A 9,659-nucleotide genomic window follows, 5' to 3' on the forward strand; every position below is an offset into this window, starting at 1 on the left:
CAAACTGCTGGATGACAATCAGTCAGGCTTCAAAAGTGGACACTCCACTGAGACTGCCTTGCTGTCTGTCACTGAGTCGCTGAGACAGGCAAAAGCTGAATCCAGATCATTCGTTCTGATTCTGCTGGACCTTTCTGCTGCCTGTGACACAGTCAACCATCAGATCCTACTCTCTACCCTCTTTAAACTGGGCATCACTGGAACTGTGTTTGACTGGTTCAACTCTTATCTCTCAGAAAGGTCCTTTGAGGTAGCCTGGAGAGGGGAGGTATCCAAGCCACATCAGTTACTTACTGGGGTACCTCAGGGATCAGTGCTTGGGCCACTTCTCTTCTCCATATACACAACATTACTGGGACCCATCATCCTATCACATGGTTTCTCTTACCACTGCTACGCTGATGACACGCAACTCTACTTGTCTTTCCAGCCCAACGACACCACGGTGACCGCTCGAATCGCTGCTGGTCTGGCAGACATCTCTGCCTGGATGAAGGAACACCACCTTCAACTCAACCCAGTCAAGACCGAACTCCTTGTCTTTCCAGCCAACCTTGCTGTTGAACACAACATCACCGTGCAGCTAGTTCCATCTACAGTTTCACCTTCCAAAACGGTCAGAAATCTAGGGGTAACCATTGATGATGAGCTAAATTTTACAGACCACATTTCAAAGACTGCAAGATCATGTAGATTTACACTCTACAATATCAGGAAGATAAGACCCTTCCTCTCTGTACATGCCACACAACTGCTCGTTCAGTCACTTGTCATAACTAGACTGGACTACTGTAACGCTCTCATTGCAGGCCTTTCTGCATGTGCTATTAGACCTCTCCAAATGATCCAGAATGCAGCAGCATGTCTGGTCTTTAATGAACCTAAGAGAGCACGTTACACCACTCTTTGTCTCTCTCCACTGGCTTCCGGTTCATGCATGTACTAAATTCAAGGCCCTGATGCTGGCTTACAAAACAGTCACTGGGTCTGCTCCAGCATACCTAAAAATATTTATGCAGAGCTACGTTCCCACCAGAAGCCTGCGGTCGGCTGAGGAACGTTGCCTTGTCGTACCAAAACAAAGAGGCACCAAAACACTTTCCCGGACTTTCAGTTTCATCATACCACGGTGGTGGAATGACCTTTCCAACTCCATCCGGGAAGCTAACTCACTCTCTATCTTCAAAAGGCTAAAAACACATCTTTTCCAAAAGCACTTAACCGGTCACTAAAAAATAATATATATATATATATATATATATATATATATATATATATATATATATATATATATATATATATTTCTTGTTGCACTTAAGTCTGTTTTGTATACTATTCTGATGATAGTGAAACTTTGTAATATGGCACTTTTCGTACCACTGCCTCCTTAAGATGATTCGCTTATGTTTTCCTCTTTTGTAAGTCGCTTTGGATAAAAGCGTCTGCCAAATGAATAAATGTAAATGTAAAAGCCATCAAAACAATGCAATGGAGACACTAAAGCTACATTTGGTAAATTCCAAATGTATTTTAACTATATACTACTTTAAAGACTTTTAAATGTTTTGAAATGTATGTCTACAGAAATCACAACCATGAGAAACAATTTAACAGCTCAATGCATCTGGTGCTCTGTGATTGCCAATTACAGCATGCTTATTTCCATGACAACAACACAGAACCAAAGCCATAAAAGTCTTGATGGAACTATTTGGTTTTATTTAAACTCTTTTTAGTTTAAGTTTTTGGCTGGTTTTCATTTATTTATTTATTTATTCAGTTCATGAAAATTACTTTAAATCAGTAATTTTCAGCTTGCTTTTATGAAAATATCCCTGCTGGAGAATTACAGTAATTGCAATCACCATTGTGCTCTTGAGCAAAATACTTAATCTTAGTTTGCTACAAGGGGACTGTCCATGCAGTTAATGTACTACAATAAAAACTAAGCTAAATAGCAGCCAAACTGTGGATCTTAACATGGCTTATCTCTTTCTCTATCTCTTTATGTTTAGAGCGTCTAAACCTACAGTTAATAATTGAGTTTACATTGTCTGCATTAGCCGCCGTTCAAACAACCCAAAGGCTCTAATGAAGTAGAAAAACCTGTCAAGAACTCACATCTGATTTTTATCAGGAAAACTACACACACTCTCTCTTTCTCTCTCCCTCACACCTCCTGTCTTTTCTCAGCACCATCAAAACTCATTTAGGGAGATTAATTTATGTGCATGTACTGACTGCTGCCATCACTTGGTTGTTGCATAGAAAATGACAGATCCTGCTGTACATACTGTGAGTGTGAATGTGTGAATGTGTGTATTCATGTGAGTGTGGGTCTCACTGTTCTGTGGATGACTACATTCCTCCAATTAAATATTTGTTGCATAATGGTGAAGGTGATGTACTGTTTATTTCTTAAATAACTGTATGCTTACTGAGAAAGATGATTTATCAACAATCTGCACATGCATACAGTATGTTAAAACATTTATAAGATGAATATGAGAACATGTTACTGGGCTGAAATATAACAATCAGAAATATTAAACACATAATTTTCCACATGACAAAAACACCCTTGATCACTTTCCTGTGTGTCCACCTCACCCGATTTACATAGTACATAACATGCAACCACACTGTAAACCATAATGTTGTCATTACTGGTAAAATCAAGTTGTCTTAATTACACATTACTTGAAATGTCAAGTTTTTGGCTTAAAACTCAAATATCTAAGTTCCTTGAATTCATTTTGTTTTAAAAATCCTTAGACTTAAGATTTTAAGTTTAAATAACAAAAAATATATATTTTAAGTACAGAATTGAGGCTATGGGTAATACCGACAATGTAAATATGTTTCCTTGGTGAAAACGAAGATGTAGGGGCATTTAAATAGTTCTTGCTTGTATAGGTTGAATTCATAGAGGTTTTATCTCTTTTGTATGATTGTTAATGTTGTTTTTATGCAAATATTGATTTCTTGTGTTGTCATATTATTGTGATCTCTGCCCCCTTTGGTCAACCTAGACCTTATTAATACTATATCAGTTCTCCTTACATGTGCAACTGAAGTATAATCATATATTCATTTCTGTGAAGCAATAAGCATATTTGATGATTGGCATAGAATTAGTTATAATCTTCATTATTTCATCTGTGAAAAATTTGAGTTGAAACAACAACATTTAAATATCAAATTTGAGTTAAGTCTACTTGTATTTAGTTACCTTAACTTAAATAGTTAAGTTAATTATATATGAACTCCAAGTTAAGTTAACTTAATTACACAAGTTTTGCAGATGCCATTACTCAATTCGATTGAGGAAATTTGTTTACTCAATCATTTAAGTAGAGTCAACTTATTAGGGTTTTTAATGCAGAGAGAAGGCTGCCTTCATCATCTTGGTTCTTGTTGTTCCAGGTGATGCTCTTAAGGCACTGACACATTTAAGAGGATGATTGAACAGGGGCTGCCCTGCTTCCCCAGAGGCACTGTGTAGTGTACCTCAACAATCGACAGCACATTGATGATTGTGAGAGAGCAGAGGGCAACATAATGAATGTCTTTATAATCCACCATGCTCTTGTGTCTCCTTCCAATGGGTTTGAATGTGCAATATACAGTGAATGCAGTTGTGAACTCTGCTCAACTCAATTCCTTCATTCTATGGCTTGGCATAATAGTGACATGATTACATATCAGGGGCATTGTGTTTTACCATTATTCCATTAGGTGAAACAATGTTTGAAACAAGGCATTCATTTTCCAAAATTTTTAAATTTATATTTTCTCAATACACATATGCAAAAGAGTGTCATTAAAAAAGCTATATTCTGATAAACCATAGCATGAAAAAATATTTCTAAAGAATCCTTAAACTACAAAGTCGTTTTTTTTTTGCCAATCATTTAATTTATGTTCCTTATAAGCCAGTGCTACTTGTTCTAAAACAGATTATAGTGTCTAAAATAAATACAGCCACAGTTCAATGAAAAAGCTGGGCAATTGCCATAGTCATTTAAAAAGTGTCCGGTCAAATGCCATCTTGCAATCTTTACTACAAAAGCTGCATATTTTATGCTCTCTGTGTCCCATTAATAAATGCATGTGAAATACACACAGGGTCTATTAAGATTCAACTTTATTGTCATTGTGCAGAGTACAGGTAAAGAGCCAATGAAATGCACTTGTTTTCACATATCCCAACTAAGCTGGGGTCAGAGCACAGGATCAGCCATGAAACAGCGCCACTGGAGCAGATAGGGTCAAGGGCCTTGCTCAAGGGCCCAACAGTGGTATCTTGCCAGTGTTGGGGCTTAAACCCCCAACCTTTCAGTCAGTAACCCAGAGCCTTTACCGCTGAGCCACCACTGGCCCAAAGTAAACAGTTAATTAAGTAAACAGTGCCTGGCATAATAGTAAACAATAAGTATATAGACTCTGGCAGTGTAATCATCTTGTTTATTTCAGTCATGACTCATTTCAGCAGCATTAAAATCTTCCTGAGTCCCAACCATTCATGGGACATGCGTCTCAGGTCTACATGTTTAAGCCCACAATTACTGCTGAAAGTATAATGGATTATGCTTTTGGGTTTTTGTTCTTTTTTTAACTGCTTCTGTTAATGTATTTTATTGTGATATTCTTTATGAAGGTCTTGTTTACAGTCTGTAGTTTCTTGATTTCCATAAAAAAATAAAAATAAAAAAAAACATTGTAAATATAATGATTATTAAAAATTCTTAGGAAAAGTTATGGAAATGAATTGGTCAAAAGGTGTGGGAACCACTGCTATGGCAATTACCCAAAACTCCTGCTTTCCAGCACAACATTATTCTACCTCTGCATGAACGCTCACATTACATTCCACCAACAATCCTATATTGCTGTAGAACGTTCTTCTAACAAGCCCATAAGGTTCTCTGAACATTCTCATAATCCTCTAATCCTCCCACATTACTTCAGTAAAATCTGTTGAGCACAACAGTCATATCAATCACACTGAAATGGCCTCTCACCAGCTCCATGCAACTGTTCAAAACATCCAGCTCCCACAGAAAAACAGAGACCTAGGGTCAGAAAGACAGTTGCAACCTATCAGAATTACAGCACAAATTAAAATATTTAAAATATCTGTGAAATTAATGGATTTACTTTTATTATTTCCAAAAATAGAGAGAGAGAAAAAATAACCATTCACGGGCTGTTCACACAGAATGTGTTGTAGCTTTAAAAACAGCTAGATGTGGGTGTCTTGTGGCACAGTTTTGATAGTTACACTTTTTTAACTTGATGTCCGTGGGGTATAATGTTTTAAAATGCATTATTTAAATGTTCTGCAAGAACATATACTGTAAATGGCTTATACTATTTTCAAAAGTAGTTATTACATTGTAATAAATGATTGACTACACAGTAATAAGAGTGAATAAGGTTTTTTTTTTTTTTTGGTTTGTTCGTTTTAATGCTTGTGAATAATTGTATGAAAGGAAACCAGAAAACAGGTCAGGGGAGTAAGAGAGAAACTGTGGAACTGGCAGACAGGAGAGAGAGAGAGAGAGAGAGAGAGAGAGACAGAGAGAGAGAGAGAGAGAGAGAGAGAGAGAGAGAGAGAGAGAGAGAGAGAGATTAGGCTATCTATCATATTGTCAATCTGTGTGTACTCAGTATCCACATGTGGTGTCTCCTTTCTGTCTCCATTGCTGCAATTAAGGACTGTTTCCTTCACTTACTCTCATTTGAGAGACAAGAGCTCCACTGAAAGAAAGTCAAAGGCTCTGTGCACAATCAGGTTGAAAACAGAGAACAGGAGATAGCTTTGTTGGCATGTGTGTGTTGATATGCATTTGTTTACATATTTAACATGTAAACAAAGTATGTGCGTGTGTTTGGCTTGTGCTGACTGCTGCCATCTCTGTGAGGTATATCACTTGGGTGTTGTATAGAAAATGAAAGTTTTTGATGATATATTCATCTTAATTTGCAGACTGTCAGATATTATGATCATAACCAAATATATAGCTTTAGTGCAAGCAGCATTTAGCGGAATCTGGCGAGTATGTAAATCTAAAGCAAATCATTGATTTTGTGACTTCTTGAGTTCATAATTTAAATTTCAATCCAAAATTCCAAGTTTTGCTTTATCTTCAGTGATGTCTCACTTTAGGTAAATTTTTAACTCTTTTATACCTGATAGTATTTTGAGTACCTTTCGACCATTGCTTCCTGAGAAATTGCTAGACTAGTATATTCAATAGAGTATGTATACAAAACATGAATGAATACACTGAAAAATGTTAACCAAAAAATTGCTTTAATTGTTCATTTCTAATTAACTAATTTCAATAAAAAAAAATATTATTTCATATTACTGAATGAACATTTCTCATTTTAAGGGTCAGGTCATGTAGAAATAGCTCCTTATAGTAACAATTGCAAGTTACCACTTTTTGTAGTGTACTTTTTTGCCTGATTTCACATAAAAATGGGCATGTGTGTGCCAATATTTATTTAGGCCAAATCGGTCTATGTTGACCGAATTTGAAAACACTGCCTACAGAGGCTAAAGCGGTAAGTGTTTCAGAGAATGTAAACAAGTGTGAAATCCATTTATATCCAGGTGAGGTCTCCGGAAGCCAGTTGTAAAACTAATTGTTTTCAGCTGAACTGGGTGTAAAACAGCGAAGAGATGTGTTTATTTTATTGAATCTACCCATCAAACAAAACCCTAATCTAACCCTAACCATTTGTAGAGACAAAATGCAATGTTAGGGATAAAAATTCAACCTCCTTATCATGCTCGTGATTGTTTATACAAATGTGACTTCCTCGTTTGAATGGAGATTGAACTGTGGTCTCCCATGCAATGGACCCTACACGCTACTTTCGGAAACAGCATGTCGACTTTCCGTGTGATCATGTTGGTACTTTTATGCAACTTGCTTGAAAAATACCAGCTTTATAGAGCTGTTCAGCCATGATGTCAATTTGTAGGTGAACTCGGAAATAAAATTGCCATGATATGTTATCCTTTTTACGAAGGGCTGTTTCTTTAGGAAAATGACTACACTTGCGATGAAGGATAGTGGAATTTATCTCTACAATCAAAAAGAAGAATGATAAATTAATATTAGCCTTCACTTGTGCAGTTTTCAAAACAAGATTTTGAGGTTTTTGACATTTGGGTTTAATAGAGCTGTTCAGTTTGTAGTCCAAAAGAAAATTTGCTATGGGGGTCTCTCTGGATTTTCCTATAGGTTATTATAATGGGGCTGTAACATGGCAGACGAGGATGGAGGATCTAAATGCAGCTTTTAATAAAACAAAGATAAACACAGTAACTCAGAACATACAGAAACACAGGGAACAATGCACAGAGCATAATGTAATACATGTGAAGACTGACATAGAAACCAGGGGAAACAAGGGCTTAAATACACAAGGGAAAACAATGGAACGAGGAACACCTGGGGAAACAATCAGGGTAAATAAATCGTAAAATGAAACAAAGGACTACAAAACTAACACAGAAAACTGGAATGGGGAAATAAACAAGAATTTCAACATAAAGGTTTAAGCACAAACAGGGAATACGTGACAGGTGCTTTTGAACTTATGAGATAAATAAGGTCTGAGGTAAACTTTACTTTACGATACATGGATATTTTTATCTACAACATAAATTACACACTATCATACATCAAAAGGAAATTTTGAAGCCGCCGGTTTATTTTTATTTTTTTGTAAAAATTCAATACAGCTTAAAAGTTCACAACTGAGGTATAACTGTGTGTAATTTATGTTGTAGAACAAAACGTCCACATATAGTCAAGTAATGCTTACCACAGGCCTTATTTAACTCTTTTTAAGTTTAGAAGCCTATAAAAACCTATAGAACAATCCAGAGGGATCCCATGGCAAATTTTCTTTTGGGCTACAAGCTGAAACGCTCTATTGAACCCAAAAGTTAAAAACCTCAAAATCTCTTTTTGAAAACTGCACAGTGAAGGCTGACACCATTTAGCTGATACTAAAATGAATTTATCGTTCTTCTTCTAGACTGTAGAGAAACATTCCGCTATCCTTCATCGCAAGTGTAGTCGTTTTCTTAAAAGTGCAGCCCTTGTAAAAAGGATAACATATCTTTACATTTACGCTTTTTTTTTTCCGGCAGAAAAACATAGACGCTAACATTAGAATCTATCAATGCGTAATGAAACCATTAAAATTATTAATTCTTTTCAGCCAATTCTTTAAATAAATTGATTGAGCTGGTTCACAAAATGAACTGAATGATTAGTTTGTGATTTGCACTGATTTGCTGGCTGAGGTTCTCTCTTTGATGCAGTTGGCATATCAAATAATAAATGAGGATGCAAATAGTATAAATCTAGATCAGCTGAACTAGTATGATTTGCAAAAGTCTACCTTTCATTAGTCTGCAAAGAAAGAAAGAAAAAACTGTAGCATGAGGAAAAAGTATGCTTTACATTAATTTTTTTGAGAGGAAGATTTATGACTCTATACAAACAAGCACTTTTAAGTTTTAATTCCCATAAATCCACACAGAAAATAATTTAAAGTGTTTGTGAGTATGTGCTCGGTTTATCTGTCAACTTGATAAATTTACTGCTCTGTTTATGTTATTCAGTATGGTCTGTTATTGAGAGCATTACAGCTGCATAAATAAAGACAAATGTAGATAAAAATATTAATGTTTTAACTCACTGAATAAAATATATATATATATATATATATATATAAAGATCAAATCATGCACACATAAACAATAATTAAATTAAAATCAGGTAATTTTCAGTATAAAAGAGCTCCTAGAACAGTCTGCACAGAAACTAATTATTTGATGGTTAAAACTGAACTTCTATAGAGACCCCATGTCTCTATGTCAGCTAGCTATAGAACTAGTGAAAAAGATGGAGCGGTTCAATCTAATACGGGTGATTAAAATTAATTTTAAAATGACTTTGCTTAAATTATAATTCACTTAGTGTGTATTATGTTAGTTGTTATTAATTAGTGCTGTTTCATAGTGCCACCTAAACATTTATTAAGCTGTAATACACACTATTCTTCACCTCGCCTCTTGCACTTGTCTCTCTGTCCAATGGATCATTCTTTTTCATTACTCGTGATTCATAGCGCCAGAGTAAATCAGAATGAAAGGCATGATATTGATGATGTAATACTGTATTTGTCAGCTGATCATCATTAACCTCAGCCAGGGGCAAGGTCATGCACATGCATACACAATACAGAAGATGTTACAGGGCCGCTTTCAGAATACTGTAGGTTGTTTACTGCATGTACACCAACATACACACAAAAACATCCCCAAAGTTTTGATCGAAAATCTTATAAGATGAACATTACCTATTATAAATCTTCACTGTTATGTGAGGGGTCTGAATGTGACGGTCGTGTGTAATGGAAATGCACTCATCTACGGGAAGCTCACAACACTGTGTCCTTGAGCTACAACGAAGGAGAAATGAACATTCTCTTTGCTCTCTCTCTCTCTCTCTCTCTCTCTCACTTTTTATATTAATTTCCGGCACACCTCTGCAGCCTTTTATGTATGAAGATACCTGATATGGAAACATATTGACTTAAGGCACCATAACGTCTGATGATCT

This window comes from Xyrauchen texanus, chromosome 27, assembly GCF_025860055.1.
Source record: "Xyrauchen texanus isolate HMW12.3.18 chromosome 27, RBS_HiC_50CHRs, whole genome shotgun sequence".
Taxonomy (NCBI): Eukaryota; Metazoa; Chordata; class Actinopteri; order Cypriniformes; family Catostomidae; genus Xyrauchen; species Xyrauchen texanus.